Below are 18290 nucleotides of genomic sequence, written 5' to 3'. Positions count from 1 at the left end.
ATCAACACTTATGAGTTAAGTAATCAACAAGGGTAGAATGCCACAAAGAGTAAGATTCATTTCCCACCATCGAGGGGCGCACGGAAAAGGAGACCAGTAAAGACAGTCTGATAAGTGCTGCAATGTGACATGAGGCTAGGGACCGGGGCAGCATTTAGGAGAAACTCTGAAACAGATAGGAGCTTGAGCGTATGTGTTCAAAATCAGGGAAGCTGACTAGCGTTCCAATTTTCAAAGAGCCCTCTGATGTATTTTGGTAGAGAAACACTTCACATGGTTAGTGAAAGGAGCACCCTTATATGTCCCCGAGGAGAAGCTGTTGGCAATTGGCTGTGCTCCATGGCCCCAGGAGCCTCCAGATTTGGAAGGCCTTCAATTTCCTCACTCACTTCTTTTGCTTCCTATTTTTCCTTGGTATATGTACAACTCCTAGACTTCCCTACTTCCAGAAGACCTCTGAGCCAGTAGGAACAAAAATATCTTGGGGGAACTTCCAAACAATTGTAGATTGCCATTGATTGCTTTTTCCACTGTAACAGCTAGGCAAATCTGTACCATCTAATAGTAATACAATATTGATCTTCTGTCCTCATTGATGGGTCCAGTATAAATATTGTGCCTGATAATTTTCTTGTGTGTGTGTGTGTGTGTGTGTGTGTGTGAGAGAGAGTGTGTGTGAGAGAGAGAGTGTATGGCACTATTTAAGTGGGAGGTAGTGGTATGTGCACGTATTTTCCATAATTCCAAAAACTGTGACTAGGGTATTGAGGTGTGTTAAATAATGGGGATCCTGTAAGAGTATTGTTTAAAAACATTTTGGGGAGAGAGTTTATGACCTAGTAAGTCCAGCTCATTAGTTCTTTAGTTGAGTCGTTCAGTGTGATTTCCTCAATCCGATTCTTCAAGGATCAGCAACCAGGACAGTGAAGATTCATGTAATTATTACATTGCAGTATGACGCAAGAACTCAAAAGGCAGCTATCGCTCAGATGAATTTAATATATGAGAGGAAATTCATGTTCTTCTTGATTGTTTGGGGTCGGCAGAAGCTATGCACATTTTCCCCAGTTATGTTTTCCATGTGACTTCAAATACATATCAGATATCATTCAGATATCATTAATTTGGGAGGCCGGGCACAGGGAGGAACTCAAACAAGGAGTTGATAGTTTTCCACTCCTGTACACGTGAGTAGGCAGTCATCCTGAGACTAACACCCTTTTCCTCTCTTGTTCTGCTTAACGTTTTAACTACCCAAAGTAGAACGGAGCAGTGATTTAGCTCTTTACTCCTTGTTTCCCTCTTCCCTCCCCCCACTTTTTTAATTTTTAATTTTTTGTTTTTGCAATTTCTGTGCCTCTAGTGGTGTACTGAGATGGTTTCAGATGTCGCTGCTTTTGTTGTTAGTTGAATTTATGCAGGGTTTTCTTTTTTGTTTGTTTTTCTCTGATGTATTCCAATTAGCATAATACACTCTCAGTCCATCCATGTTGTCGCAAATGGCAAGATTTCATTTTTTTATAGCTAATTTTCCATTGTATATATATGTACTAGGGTTTCCAGGAGGGAATTCCAGCCTGTTCTCATGAATGTTTTTCGCTTTCCCCTTCCCGAATCCCGAGATATAAACTGTTTACTGTTCTCTACAATGAATCGTTTCCACAAAGTGACGACCTATATTACCAACCACCTGGGTTCAAGGCACTGATTTTCCCAATTTCCCAACCAACTTTTCTTGGGATTCGGGAATGGGAAGGTGAAAAAAAATCCTGAGAACGGGCGGGAATTCTCACCTGGAAACCCTAATATGTACCACATCTTTATCCATTCATCTGTCTATGGACACTTAGGTTGCGCCCTATCTTGGCTACTGTAAATAAGGCTACAATGAACATAGGGGTGCATGTGTCTTTTCCAGTTAGTGTTTTTGTTTTATTTGAGTAAATACCCAGAAGTGGTATTGCTTACGCAGGGTTTTCTTAAACTGCCTTTATGATACCATGCCTTCCCCCAGGCAAAATAGTCACACATTCTCTGCAAGGCAACAGGAACTTCTCTTCTCCAAGGATGAAAGATACCTACTTTCTAGTCTGTTCCTGCCCCGTGGTCACAAATGTCAAAATCCATATTGCTGGTGGCATTTGAAATGGTATATGCACAGTTCAGGAAGCATAACTGTTTACTCATTAATCATTCTGGACCACCAGTCAAAATATTTTCTCTGCAAAGATGCCTTTCGCATTTTGTACCAATTAATGTTGGATGGAATTCCAGCCACAGTTAATCTGTGGCAAAGCTTTTATTTGCTGTCAGGCATGCAGACATGAAAAATGCTCAATGCAATATTTTAATTAATAAAAATGTGCTGAGAAGTGTATTTTTCTGAAGTAGATTTTTATTACACTTCATTACATTTCCAAATTTAATGGACACATATATTATGTCCTGTCACCATGGGAACCGCATCAAGACAGGCTTTTTATAGGCTGTTGGATATAGTTATAAAACTCTCACAAAGACAAAATTGTTTCTTGTAAGTTTAAAAGAAGCTGTGTTCATTTACAGTATGTATAATTTACTGCAGAGCTTGAGGCGGTAGAGAAGGTCTTTATTTGATTTAGAGACTAACACTTCTTTTTATGAAGCTCTTAAGTTTTAATTATTTCAGGTCTATGTTCATGAAGATATAACTTGGCTTTTTATGAAAGTAAATTTGAAAACACATAAACTTTGTATAACATGAAAAAAATGAAATTCAGTTTTATAACTGTTTAAAGCAAAACACTTTTGAAAAAATTTCCGAACATACATAAATGAACCCCAATATCCAACTTCAGTAACTATCAACATTATCTGTACTTATTTTATCTATTCCCCTGCCACCACCACCTTTTGATGGTGGAAGTGTTTTAAAGTAAATCCCAGACATTGTATCATTTTATTATCAAATACTTTATAGTATGTGTCTTAAAAAAGAGTGGAGGCAAGTAAAAGGCCCATATAGTGAATGTTTTATATTCGATAAAAATATCAGAAAACAATATGACAGAACAAACATATAGATCATATTAACAAATATAACAGGCTTACTTCATTTATTATATAGGAAAAAATTTTTTTTTCAGATTGTCCAAAAAGGTAAAACTCTGCTCTCCACTGTTTAAAAGGGACATACCTAAAATTAAATGATTTCCTAAGTTAAAAATAAAGGGTAGACAAATACAATTAAAAGAAAAAAACAAAAACAGGAGTCTTGTTATAAGCAAGATGGAATTAGGGCCAATAATATTAAAATAAATAGAGGAGGACATTTTTATATTACTAAAGGCTGAAAATCATAAAGAAGATGTAAAAGTTATCATTATTGTTTAGTCATACAATAATACAGCAACAACTCTGAAAAAGCTGCAACTGCTACAAAAGAGAACTACAGACACACTGAAGAGAGGAAATTTTAACACAATTATCTCAATCCTGGGAAATTGAGAGAACAAAACACCAGTAAGGACAGAGAAACCTCCACTAACGTAACCAGTAAAGTGTAGTTAATAACTGTATTGAACTCTGAACTCTGATAATAGAAGTCTTTACTTCTTTCATGTGAAAGTCATTGAAACTGAAATTAGTAAGAGCTGAGAGGAAAACAAAAAAGAGTTTGAACCCTAGCTTAACATTCTGTACCACTTTCAAAGTTAGAAAATGTGTTCATTTTTTCTACTTAAAATTATTTATGCGTTTTCCATGTTCCAGTCACATGACCTGCCCCTTCCCAAACAGGGATTTATTCTAGCAATTTATGACTTTCCATATTAAAAGTAAGCATTGGTGCTGATTTTTACATCAGACAGAGCTTGAAAGATTTTTCCTCAAACGTTTCCAAGTTTTAACCTGCAAGAAACTATTCGGTGTAGCCTCATTTGAGCTTTCTGCCTTTTAAAAATGCCAGGAGAGCAGTGTGAGGTTTGACAAACAGGGAGATAGCTTTTCCATCAGTCACAGCTCATGCCTGATAAGTGCACGGGGCGTCTTAGTTAAACAGACAAGTAAAGGCAGGTCTTTTAAAACAAAATGAGGGATTAAGGTGTTTCTCAGAGGCCCTACTTCCCTCCTTTGTTAGAAGGCTCTCCTTCATTCCAAGGGAAATGACATTTAGGAGGGAGTGTTTGTGGCCTAATTTTCCCAGGAATGCAGCATTGCTGCATTTGTTACAATCCTTTAGGATGTTTCAGGTCTCTAAAGTATAGCATTTTTTCCCTCCCAGTTTTCATTAAATGAATATGAGTGTGTGATGGGGAGTATGGTTTATTTCACAGCAGCCAATATGGGTTGTAAGGGGATCACAGTTGGGGACTGGCAATCTATAAAACGGTAAAAAAAGTTGTGGGAAATACGTAGTTCAAAGCCACTTTGTTTAAGTGGCTGGCTGCTCTGCTGGCTTGGCATTTATGCATTTGTTTACTCTCATGCTTTTTTATTTGCTTTGTTTTAATATCTGGGGGTTGTGAACTGCTGCAAGTGAAATTTGAAAATAGAGCAGAGTAGCTATTGATGTGGATTTTTGGAGTCAAACTGCTCTGCAAATTAGAACCCCTTACTAGCAATATGACCATGGCAATTTACTTAAATTTTCAGACTTTTGTATTCAGCACTTGTAACATGGGAAACAGAGTAATAATACCCATGTAATGGTGTTGCAAGGATTCAACTGAAGAATTTTTGTGAAATGCTTAGCACAGCCCTTACATGTGTTAAGAATTCTATCATGGATGCCAGAAGCTACACTAACAGTACCTATAATATTGTCATAATTGATGTTTAATGTTGAAGGTGATTGAAGAGAAACTCCTGACTGTGTGGCTAGAAGTGAAAATGAGGCTTTTACCTTAAAAATATTAATTGTGATAAAAAACATATAACATAAAAATTTACCATCTTTTTAAATGTATTAAATTAGTAGTATTAAGTCTATTCATTCACACTGTTGTACAATAGAACTCCTGAATTTTTTCATCTTGGAAAACTGAAACTCCATACCTATTAAAGAAGGCGTTTGTTTTAAAGAACAACTTCAGATTCACAGAAAACTTGCAAAGATCGCACAGAAAATCCCTACATACCCAGTTTTCCCTATTATTAACATCTAACGTTAGTATAATACCTTTATGACAATTAATGATACTGATACATTATTATTAACTAAAGTCCATACTTTATTGAAATGTCCTTAGTTTTTACCTAATGTTCCTTTTTCTGTTCCTGGATCCCATCCAAGATTCAACATTACGTTTAGTTCTCGTGTCTCTCAGACTTCCCTAGTTTTTGATGACTTTGACAGTTTTGAATAGCGGTCAGCTATTTTGGAGCATGCTCTTTATCTGGGATTTGCCTCATGTTTTTCTAATGCGTAAACTCAGGGTAGTCTACATACTAACAATATGATATTCCCGTTAATGTTGACCTAGATCGCCTGGCCAAGAGTGTTTGCCAGAGTGCAAACTGTAAACTTACTAGTGTTTTAAATTGCAATTCCCTAATGACAAATGATGTTGAGAATCTTTTCATATGTTTATTTACCTTCTGTATATCTTTTTTGGTGAAGTGTATTTCCAGATCTTTTGTCCATTTTTATATGTTGTATTGTTTGTTTTCTTCTTGAATTTTAAGAATTCTTTGTGTAATCTAGATACAAGTACTTTATCAGATATGTGTTTTCCAGATATTTTCTCCCAGTCTAGTAATATCCCCTTCCATTCTCTTAACAATGTTTTGCACAGAGGAAAACTTTTTAATAAAGTCCAACTTAATCAGTTTTTTCTTTTATGGAGTATGCTTTTAGTGTTGTTATCTAAAAACTCACCAGCAAATAAGTTCACATAGATTTTCTGCTTAACTCTTTTCTAAAAGTTTTATAGTTTTTCATTTTACATGTAGGTACATAATCCATTTTGAGTTAATTTTTGTGAAAGATGTAAGGTCAGGTCTGTGTGTATAGGTTCTTTTATTTTTGGCAAATGGACATCCAGTTGTTTCAGTACCATTTTTGAAAAGACTGTCTTTATTTCATTGCCTTTCTCTTTTTTCAAAGATCAGTTGACCATATTTGTGTTAGTCTATTTCTGAACTATTTTCTTCCATTGATTTAATTCGTTAGTTAATGTTACACTGTCTTAATTACTGTCACTTTATTTTAAGTCTGCAAATCAGGTATTGTGAGTCCTTCAACTGCATTCTTCTTCAGTGTTCTGTCGGCTATTCTAGGTCTTTTGCATTTCCACGTAAACTTTAGAATTAGTTTGTAAATATCTACAAAAAGCTTGCTGGGATTTTTGACTGGGATTACATTGAATCTGTAGATCAATTTGTGAAGTATTGCCACCTTAATAATACTGCGATTTCCAGTCAGTGAACATGGACTATCTCTCCATGTTTTTTTAGATCTTCTTTTGTTTCATCAGAATTTTGTAATTTTTCACATATAGACAATGTGCATGTATTAAATATATACCTATGTTTGTTTTTTTTTTTTTTTGGTGCTATTGTAAACAGCATTTTTTTTTTAAAATTCCAATTCCAGTTGTGCACTACTGATGTATAGGGAAGCACTTGACTTTTGTATATTAACCTTGTACCCTGTGACCTTGCTAAACTTTCTTATTAGTTTCAGAAGTCTTTTCTCTGACTCTTTGGGATTTCCTACAGAGATAATCATGTCACTTAAGAATAAAAACAGTTTTATTTCTTCCTTTCCAATCTGTATACTATCTGTCTTCTTTTCTTGTCTTATTGCACTTGCTGGGATTTCCAATACGATGTTACATAGGATTGGTAAGAGGAGATATCATTGTTTTCTTCCTCATCATAGGGGGAAGGAGTTCAAAGTTCAGTTTCTCACCATTGACTATGATGTTACCTATAGATATTTTGTACATTTTCTTCATCAAGATAAGAAAGGTCCTCTCTAGTTCTTCTTTGCTGAGGTCATGAGTGGGTGTTGGATTTTGCCAAATTCTTGTCTGTATATAGTGATATCATCATGTTATTTTTTAACTCTTGCCTGTTGTTTTGGTGGATTACGTTGATTTTGTTTAATATTAAGCCAGTCCTGCATATTCGGAATAAGTCCCACCTGTTCATGGTGTTATTATTTTTGTACAACATTATATTTTATTTGCTAATATTTTAAGGATCGAGAAATATTGGTTCCTTTCTTATAATGTCTTTATCAGGTTTTGGTATTAGAGTTAACACTGGTTTCACAGAATGAGTTGGAAAGTGATCCATTCAATTTAATTTTCTGAAAGAGATTGTAGAGTACTGATATCATATTTTTGTTAAATTTTTGGTAGAATTCACCATACAGTGAAACTGTATGGAACTGATGCTTTCTCTTTTTGGAAGGTTATTAATTATTGATTCAATTTGTTTCATACCCTGTTTCCCCAAAAATAAGACCCAGCCGGACAATCAGCTCTAATGCGTTTTTTGGAGCAAAAATTAATATAAGACCGGGTCTTATACTATATAAGGCCTGGTCTTATATTATAGTAAAGTAAGGCCAGGTCTTATATTAATTTTTGCTCCAAAAGATGCTTTAGAGCTGATTGTCTGGGTAGGTCTTTTTTTCTGGGAAACACGGTCTGTGTGTGTGTGTGTGTGTGTGTGTGTGTGTGTGTGTGTGTTTGTAGACACACACATATATACATATATATACTGTGTATATATATACTGTATATATATACTATATATGTGTATAGTATGTACTATATATATTTGTGAAGTATTTCCATCAGTGTCTGTATATATATATATGTATATACTATGCTTTACATACATAATCTCAGTTCTCATGACAACCCTCTAAGATGGATGCCATTAATAACTTCATGCTGCTGACATGAGGAAATCAAGGTGTAGAGAGCCATGTAACTTGCCTGGTCACCTATCAGACAAGTGGCAGAGGCTGAATGTGAACTCTCGTCAGTCTGACACTTGTGTGCACTTGATCCACTGTTGTCCTGGCACTTTCTTTGACATTGTCACTGCTTAAAGTATTATATTCATGATTGTAAAATTCTATTTCCTTAACATCACCTCTTAGACCTTTCTTCATTAATTTATTGAATAATATGTCACCTAATAATTGTTAGGTCCTAGGGCTAAAATAATGAGCAAACCAGACATGGTCCTGCTATAAAGAAGCTTCCAGTTAAGCAAGGTAGAAGGAATCCATCAAAGGGCACAAAAATAAATGTGGAATTATGTAATATTGTAATGGTGTATGAAACTGGTTGGATTTGATGTGATATAAACAGGAAATGATTTCTCTTTTTCTGTTTCTGCCTTTAAACACGCTATGATAGATGGATTTCCATCCTTAGCCAAAGAGGTAACTTTGGCATGTCCTATAAGTTTTCAATTGAAATTTTTATAGAGATAATTTTAAATTTACATACAGTTTTAAGAAATAATACAAAGAGAGCCCATGTACTCTTTACCTACTTTCCCCCAATGGTGACATTATACAAAAGCACAAATAGGACATTGACGTTGTAAAATTCATTGACCTTATTTATAATTTTCCACTTTTATTTGTGTTCATTTGTGTTTTCATGTGTGCGTATGTGTGTTTGTGTATTTAATTCTATTTAATTTTATCACATATATAAGATCATGTATCTACCACCACAGTTAAGAATTTGAATAGTTTCATCACTACAAAGATCCCTTATGTCAGCCTTTTTATAACAATATCCATTTTCCTCTCTGCTTCCCCCTCTATCTCTAAATTCTACAAACCACTTATCTGTTCTCCATTTCTAAAATTTTGTCATTTGAAAATGTTATCTAAATGAAAAATACAACGTGTAACCTCTTGGGGCTGGCTCTTTTTCACTCATGATAATTTTTCTTGAGATCCCTCCAAATTGTTGTATGTAACAATAGTTTTGTGATGAAGAAGAGAGTCTCACTGTCATCACAGGAATTAATTCAAGGACATACCGAATAAGCCAAGCAAACAAAGCCAAGCAAGCGGTGGATTTATTAAAGGAAAGGAAGAGCGTACACTCCCAAAATAGTGGGAGTGGGCAGGCCAGGAGGAGGGCAACTGCCCCAGAGAACAAACAAAGAGGCTTAGGATTTTATCAAAATAAGGGTGCAAGATATTCAGGTTTTAGGGGTGGCATCACAGGCATTCCCATGCGGGTCCTCGCTGACCACTCCTTTCTCTCGAGAGGTAGGAGTCCCTTGTCCTTATTTGGCCCTTGTTGGCACTGTCATGGCGACACAGGGGTGGAGATTTTTCCCTGCTTGCAATGCTAATAATATGTTCTATTATAATTCGTTCAGTTCACCTTGAGAGGCAAGATGGCGTCCTGAGTCACCAAAATCTAGTTCTGGCTAGTGTGGTAGCTGCACCTTTTCAGAAGAATGACCTTAAGAATGATCTTACCTTCTTCCTTTCCTTTGTGTCCCCTTACTTCCTCCTCCTTTTTCTCCCCTCTCTCTCCCCTCCCCAAGGCCCTATTCTTCCTGCCTATGGTTATAGTTTGTTGTGAACAGGGCTCTTACCTTACGTATCAAAGTACCTCTTGGGGAAGCTTCCTGACAACTCTTTTTCACTGACAAGGATGTTCAGGTAGGAGGGCGGGCAGGGTAGCTGGACAGTGAAGAAAGGAAATCATTCAAGGTTTAAGTTCTTAGTTAGCCTCCAGATATTTCTAATCCAGAGCAGGTACAGATGATTACTCAACCAAAGTAAAGCAAAAAGACCATATAATCCTACCTCCATTTGTTTACATGGGCGTTAGCAGAAACAGCCAACATTTTGTACTTTACAGAAATATTTCATTTTACTCTATTCCTTTATTTACTTCTATATCTTCATTCTTCGAATTGATGAACTACCGTTTAGTTGGTTAGCAATACAGAATTTAATGTCTGTATATGGGTAGTACCTGAAATCTGTAACTTTACCTTCATTTTCATCAAGGCCTTGAAAAGAAGGGAAAATATAAATACTCATTCTTGTCAGAGCTTCTAGGCATGTCCTTTCAATGAGGCAACCGATTTTCTGTCCTGGTGACTACATTCATCTCTAAGCCAATTCAAACCAATTTTACATATAGAAGTTTATGAGATGTTGCCACAAGCCTCACCAAAGGCCAATTATGAAACATCTGCTTCATTTCCTTCAGTCATTGATTTTCTAATTTGTTGGCAAAAATCTATTACTCCAGCTTAATGTGATATTTTCTTTGTTAGTCCATCTTATCTTTTGCTTATGATACTATTGTGTTCTAACTGTTTAAAGATTTGTCATCTTATTCTATGTGTTTCATTATAGTGCTAAGGTAGAGTTTCTGAATTGTAACAGCTGGCTCAGCTATTCTTACCTGTTCTGTGGAATGATACCACATCTGTTTTTGCCTAATCTTATGGTGTGTCTTGAGTGCTTTGTTTCAAGACAATTATAAGTAATTCAATAGATGTTTGCTAATTTTCTTATTATGTTAGGATGCATATCATCCAGACCAAATGTTTATGTTCGCATTTACTCTAATTACTCCTCACCTGTTATTTGCCAAGACTTATTTTGCAGCGTCTCCATTATTCTTATTGTGCAAGTTTATTTTTCTAATTTGACTTGATAAACAGGAGTTGAGAAATGACTACAATCATTCAACTAAGTTCAGAGTCATAATAATTTAGTACTCTAGCTTTTTATTAGCATATCTGTCTTCTGTAGAGTTTATATGTCTCCCAATGTATATCTCTTTAATGCTTTTTAAATTCCATTTCCTTTTCTTTGCCTCTTAGTAATGTTAATTTTATTCACATGATCAAGTCTGGCCACACTTTCTAATAGAACAGGTATTTTCCCTCTTTCTTTTGCTGTCCCTCTCTGTGGGACCGTAAAGCAAATTATAGACATTAATTTTTATGCTGTGGAGAGCAAAGTTAAAGAAAACTGTCAGCAAGAATTACACAAATGACCATAATCATTCTCCTTGATAAGAACTTAAGCTTTTAAATGCTGGTGCTTTTAAATCCTGTCTGAAAATATGAAAAATCTTCTCTTGGCACAAATTGGGCATTGTAAGAAATTGCTGTGGCATTTAATGTGTTACTTAAGGGAAGTGAGAAAGAAATGAAGGGAGGAAATTAATCCACATGTAGGTGTCATGACTGACACAATTGGACCCTGTGATCAGAAAGTTAGAAGAAAGTCAGCTGCATGATGAGGGCCTTGAGAATTGGCTTCAAACAAAAATAGTAATTAGGACAGTCTCAATGTATAGAGTCTTTCTTTGAAAAAACATTCCATCAGTTGGATACATGATCTCATGCTTTTCTAAACGAAGTTGATAATAGTTGAGGATTACCCAAGGGGACCACACACAGAAGGTAATCATGGTAACCATGTCTGATTGGCCGACTCCTTCATCTGCTGGTGGTTGGGCTTGGACTTCTTCCTGGGCCGTTGCATTTTGGGTATGTGAATATGGCTGTCTGATCATTTTGGCTACAGTACAGGGTATAAATGTAGGCCCAGGGGCCTTAAAAACCTGGATACTTAATTGGAGGCCCATTGAGAACCATTAAACATATTCAATAAGAATATAATATGGAAAGCGATGTCAAACCTCTCTTGAACCACATTGCCATCTCCCAAACAGGTAGGATTTTGGGTTTTCTGTATCAGTCAGAGTTCAGACAGAGAAGCAGAATCACTAGTGTATGTGCATACATACAGAGGGTGCCAAAAAAATGTATACAGATTTTAAGAAAGAAAAAAACTATATTAAAATTGTAATACTCAATATATACCAACAAGAAAGGTGAATACAAGTCACGTGTATACATTTTTTTGGCACCCCCGCTATTTCTTTCAGGGATTTGGCCATATGCAATGGGGGAACCTGGTCAAGTACTTCTTTCAGTTTGTTGTCTTTACATCTGTTCCTAGAGCTTGAAGTCCACAGGTCAGGCAGTCCTGAAGGGAAGGTGGATATAAAGTGGGGTCAAGCAAGATCAAGTTGGAAGCCACAGGCGTGAGCTGGAGCCCACAAGGATGGACTGACATCTGTGTCTGTTCTTCTTGTCTCTGACCTTGATGGTGTGAGTGCTCCACAGAAGCCAAGACTCTTTGTCATGAGGAAAAAACACACACCTGCTCCAGGAGTCAGTGACACTTCTAATGAAAAGATCGCCTCCATTTTTGTTGTTACTGCTGACAGCTTTCAAGCCCCATGGCTCTTCCTTCCCCTCTGCTGCACAGCTGAGCAGGCTGGTAAGAAAGCGCAGATGCTCCCTCCTTTGACACTTGTGGGAAATTCCACCCACATAAGCCCCAGCCCATGTGTGGGTTCTATCACCCCAGTGCCACCCTTTAACCACCATAGAACCCCAAGAAAATCTCTCTGCTCTCAATCTATGTTCCAACCTGCTTGAAAGCCTGCCTTGCTCGCTCCAGAAAATCTCATGTGAGTCATGGACTGCTCATGGTGTATGTGTGATCTCCTCCGTGGGGTAACCACAGCAAAGTTGGAGGATCTAGGTTCAGGGGGAGCAGGTGAAGGCCCAGCCACTATTTCATGTCAATCAGATGATAAGCAACAATGAATATGAGCTATGAAAGCAGTGACCTCCAAATCTCTCATAAGAACCTTCCTTGTGGTTTAAACTAGTATGAAACATACAGGAAAAGGAATTTTGGGGAATGTTGGTCTGTCAATCCAGCTTAACTCATTCGATTTCTTTCCTTTTTTTGATACCTGTAATCATTCAGTAATCGACTAACTCAATATGTAATTTGTAGTTCTCTGCATCTCTTCCTTTTCCCCTAAATGAGATATTATTAAAGTGTTTGACACAGTGCCTTGCACACACATAACACTTAAAAATATGATAGGATTTCATTTTGTGGGGCTGACCATTCCCATCAGCTGCTGTGGAAGGCTCTTGACTTCTCTGGCCAAGCACCCTCTGAGGATGGAGTTCAGAAAGTGTGGAGGAAATTTGCACCCATGACAAATCTGGCGTGCTCCTGTGCTGTTGCCACAGAGGAAAAAGAATTCTGATTCCTAATAGGAGCAGATTTCCAGTGCAAGAAGTCCAAGGGACCAGGCATCCACCTTCCATGTTAAGTGTGTTTTTCATTAGATGTGTAAGTCTGTGAATTTATTATAGTCCCTCCTTCCCCCCCCAGAGTTAAAACAGATTTTATTATATGTCTAGCTCTTCTAGTTAGTTTTCTTAAGTCTTTCATGCCTTTTAACACGGCCCTTGGTTCTTCTTTTTGCCTTCTACTCTTGTTTTGTGGTAAAAGACTGCATGTACTTTGCGTTTTAGTTTAAAGGATCCAGGTCTATTAATTTTCTCAAGGATATTTCAAGAGCAAACCTAGAAACTTGGAAAAGAGAAACTAATGTGCAGAGAGTTTAATGAAATACTGGCAGGAAAATAATTCCTTTATTTAGTTGTATTACAATAGACAGCACATTGAACAATATAGAGAAATACAAGTGTTTGTTTGTTCCCAGATAATCTCTCTGTGATACGGGTCGGGTACCAGGAAAGCAGATTCTGAGATGGAGTTTAGCAGTTAGGGCTTTTATTAGGGAGTGTTCCTGGGATCAGCCTATGTGGCAGGGAAGTGAAACAAGCAGGATCTTGCAGAAGAAGTCAAGCTGAGATGCAGTTTCAGTAGAAGCCGCAGCCATCCCCAAGGGGAATTCTGATGGTGGCGTGGCCCTTCAGAACTGTCCCCAATTGAGCTGAGACGGCTGGTCCTTTATAGTCTGTGTTAATCAATCATTGTGCAGATTGTTCTGGTATTGAGAAGAGGTGCGTGACCTTAGGTGCATGTCCCTCTCCAAGGTAAGGCAATCCCTGGAGGGCAGTGACAGTTGGGAACTGTTGGCCAACACCATTCCCAGCAACTGGGGCACTAAGACCTTTATTTCGGATCAGGAATCTGGATGATGGACCACTGTGTCCTACATATTCTGAAAGGAGTGCTTGGGGAGGAATAATTTTCCAGAAATACTGTTTTGCTACTCTATTACGGAATATTTTCTACTAAACCCAATGTCCAGTACCTGCACCGTTACTGGTTAAGGGAATAAAACCATAATAAAAATAGTACTTGTTCTAATGAGTCTCATGGTCAATTTCACATTTCTTCCTATAATGTCTTTATTATCATAGTTGTATATCCATGTCAGTATGTTCCTTTGGAAATTGTTGAAGACACACGACTTTTGTAGACTTTGCCCAGGGCAGTGACCATTTTCTGCTCTCCCCTAGCCGTACTTTTGATCCCAGTCAGCTTCAGATGACTACGTGACCTTCAGAACTCGTATAGAGGAAATACAAACAACGCAAAGAATCTTCCCTCTGTTCATCCCCCTGATCTTGTTCTCCTCTCTGCTCTGCACCCTGCAAGGCTGTTGCCGGGAACTACAGTTCCCACCTCCCTTTCTGACTGGCTCCTCTTTGGGCTCAGCCAATGGGACACAAGCAGAAGGCAACGAGCCTGTGAAAGCAGAAAGAGGTCGGGGAATTCCTTCCCTGCTGCCTCCCTGTGTCAGTGACAAGTCTTCTCAGCAGCAGTAGCCTGTGATTGCAACCCCAGCCTGGCAGGCCCTCCTCTAGGTTCCCAGCTCTCACTAGTTCAGCTCTAAACGTGGGCCACCAAAGTACATGCCAAAGTGGCAGTTATCTTTTCTAAAACCATCAATAGCTTTATTACATATTTCTCAGGAGATCTGCCCCCAGAAAACTGGTCAATTATATGTTGATGTCACTCAGGATCAAAACAACATCTGTAAGTTTTTATACCAGATACTCGTATTTCCTAATTACTGTCTGTTGTTAGACGGTGACAGTGAAGAACCCACATGCCATGGAAGGGGTTGGCTGCGGGTCCTGAGGCAACAGTTTATCATGATTAGCAGAGCTGAAAAGGCCGATACCAAGAAAGCCCAGAAGATTTGCAAAATGAACAAGGAAAGCCGCCAAGCTCAGGCACTCCGCCTTCTGGACACCTTTCTCTAGGCCGCCTGCAGTCAGTTCTCTCCGTGTTTGTGCAGCTCATACCTTCTCCCCACAGGCAACTTTCTTCACCACTGTCTCCTGTGGCAGCTGTTACTATTTAGTGACAGTAAATGACTAGGGAGAACACAGACTCCAGGTGGTGTCAGGGGCTCCTTTCTCCCCTCCTAACCCACAACAGTGAAGCCAGCACTATGTTTCTAAATGTCTGGGTGGTCTTGAACTGGCCGACTTAGGAGCTTTTAAGGTTTGGATCTGTTCAGGCGGGTTAACTGTGGATTTCTCCATGGAGAAGGAGGCTAGTGCTGGGACGGGCCGAGTCAGAGTGACCTCTGAGACTAAGAAGCTGGCCCTGCTGTGTCTCAGTGAGGAGGGGGGAAGGTGTGGAATCAGAGTTTGTTGGGGGGTGGGGGGGGGTGACTGGGGGCAGGGGATAGGCGGAGAAACTCCTAGGAGATGGATCCCTGGGCTTGTCCAGGGCAGCCATGCTTAGGAGGACACACTGACAAACTGAGTATGCCAAAAATGCCTGAACAGTGGTTACAGTGTGGGGTGATGCCAGACAAATCGATTTATTTATTTAAATGCCTATCTGAAATATATAAACTTTGCACATTAAAACTGTAGTCTTATGGCCATTTAAAAATATTCAGTACATTGATTTGAAGATCAGGTCAAGAAAATAGTAATATAGAGAGTCCCCAGATGTGTGATGCCTAAAGTAGGGAAATATTGAGTAGCCCAAGGAGCAGAGTTATGGATGGCAGCAATCCCCCAAATCTGGAACCTCTCCCAACATTTCTGCCACAAATTCCTTGGATTCTTCTGTAATCCCATGGAGGAGGTGAAGTGGCCAAACATTTACTAAAATTGAGTTTCTCTCCAACTAGGTGGATGGAGACTTAGGGCAGATGTAATCTGATTGAGAAAACAAACAGGTGTGCTGGATATTCTACATGTTCTCCTGTGAATTTGCTCAGTACTGTCTCCTCCACGCTCTGTGGCCCGCATGGCGATAGCCATAGGCTGTCTTGCTCTTTGGTTCAATGGGGTTCACCCAGGGCCAGATTGAGGGTGAAAGGAGCAATGTCACTAGGGCAGTGTGATGGCCTCCTTAAATTTTGTGCCTGCTGTCAGCCTTGTGTTCGCCGAAGCTGGGTATCACTTGTGTTCCTCCACTGAGGCCCTGGTTTCTAGCAGCCAGCCCTCGCCATACAGTTCTTCCAGAATCCTCTAAGCATAGCCCTCTCATTCCTTTAAGTGTGTAGATGAGGTGGGGATGGGGGCCAGGGAGAAGGACTTGGGGGTAATAGCTGGCTCCCTACTGTTGCTAGACCTGGGGTACTATATGCCGTTCCTTGTTCTTACCGGGAAGACTCCCCTATTCCCCATTATTACTCTGGAATACTGCACAGTTCCCTTCAGGGGCCTAAATCCTGCCCACACCTTTATGAATAGTCTCTTTACGAAAGTCTCCCATGTGCCTTTGACGTGTGCCTGTGTTTCTTGCTGGGACCCAAAGTGATTCAGCTGCAACTTGTCTTGGTCCCTAGAGCTGTGATCCAAATTCAGTTTTTCTACAGTTAATAAGCGAAATAACTTTCTTTTTCTTTCTTTTTTTCCCAAAGTTTATTGGGGTGACAATTAGTAAAATTACATAGATTTCAGGTGTAGAGTTCTGTATTACATCACCTATAAATCCCATTGTGTGTTCACCACCCAGAGTCAGTTCCTTTCCATCACCATATATTTGATTGAAATAACTTTCTTAACATTTGTCTTCCCCACTAGTTTTCTGGCTCTCTTAGTAGGCAGTGCCACACTCTGAGTTGTCACCAGTGTGTCTGCAGAACCTAGCAACGTGCTCAGCATGTAATAGATGCTCAATAAATACTAGCTGACTGATTTACTATCTCGGCAAAATCTAGGTCACAATTTCCTCATATAAGAAAAATATCAAGGATTATTGGATACCTGTCTGTTAGAATAAAAATCTTGCAGCAGAGGAATAGACTGAGAAAAGAGGTGAATTTGTCCTCTGTCCCTGCCTCTCTAACACATTATGGATTTCCCCTAGCCCTTTAATTTTTACTTTGTCATTTTTTGGCTGCAAATACCCCTGTTTGGTGGATATAGGAAAACAGCTTCCAGTAAGCAAACTTCAGGGGGAAAAAAAAAAGAGTACAATAAATACAGCACATGCTCATTCCTCCGTAATTGGCTTCGTCTTCCATCTGTTGGTCTGGGATAATATTGATAAAGGAATTAAAGATACTGCACCATCTCCTGAATCAAATGAGAACAGTCATTCTCAAATTACAGAGTATGACATTTTTATGTTTTGCAACATGAAGAGGAAAGAGCATTTAATTTATTTTAATGTGGTTAATTTGAAGCTAGATTAGATCATCTAGTTAACTCACAGGTTCTTGACTTTTAAGACTAAACGTTGTACAGCATCTAATTTCCACAGTGGCAGTTGCCACTGTTAATATTGGCTTACATCTAATCAACTAAGAAGTTAACCTTGAATACCAAATACAAAATCTATAAACTGAAAGCTAGAGCTAACATGATTTCAGGAGGAGAGTCACTCTTACATAAGAGGCAGCTTCATGTTGCTTCAAAGTAAATACAGCTTTGATGTTTGCATATTTTGATTTATTTTCATATATGGAAAATGTCTGTTATTTTAGAACCTAGTTACTTCCTCATGATAAAGAGTAGATAGCACAGTGGAAAATTCCAAAAATAAAAACAACACTGGTGGTCGGTATTTGAGATCATTCCTGTGGTGCCTAGAAGAATGGAATAGCTAACTCTCAATCCAGAGATAAGACAAGGTGACATTTTCAGATGAGCTTAGATAAGTTCTTAGGTGGAAATTCTTGCTTCTCTAAGGAGAGGATTCTTTGAACCACTAAACCAGATATAGAGTTGATAACAAGCCATAATAAACAATTGCAGTTTTTCACCATTAGGCAAATGAAATGTTTCAGTGGCTTGGAATTTTGAGACTCTTGAAGACTTCAGTATTTGAAGACTAGGGTAGTTAGATGTAAAGTTCAATTTCCTTTTAAGTGACTTTGGGAGCTCTTAAAATTTACTTTAGCTACTCACTGAGTAGATGATTAATTTCACATTTGCCCACCATCACAATTCTGTTTACCAAACTCCGGTTTCAGTTGAAGCTCAAATACTGGCAGATAATTTTCAGGGGGTCACCAAGTCCC

This window comes from Rhinolophus sinicus, linkage group LG12 (genome assembly GCF_036562045.2).
Source record: "Rhinolophus sinicus isolate RSC01 linkage group LG12, ASM3656204v1, whole genome shotgun sequence".
NCBI lineage: Eukaryota > Metazoa > Chordata > Mammalia > Chiroptera > Rhinolophidae > Rhinolophus > Rhinolophus sinicus.
The sequence above is the reverse complement of the archived record's forward strand: the minus strand, read 5'-3'. Positions refer to the sequence as shown.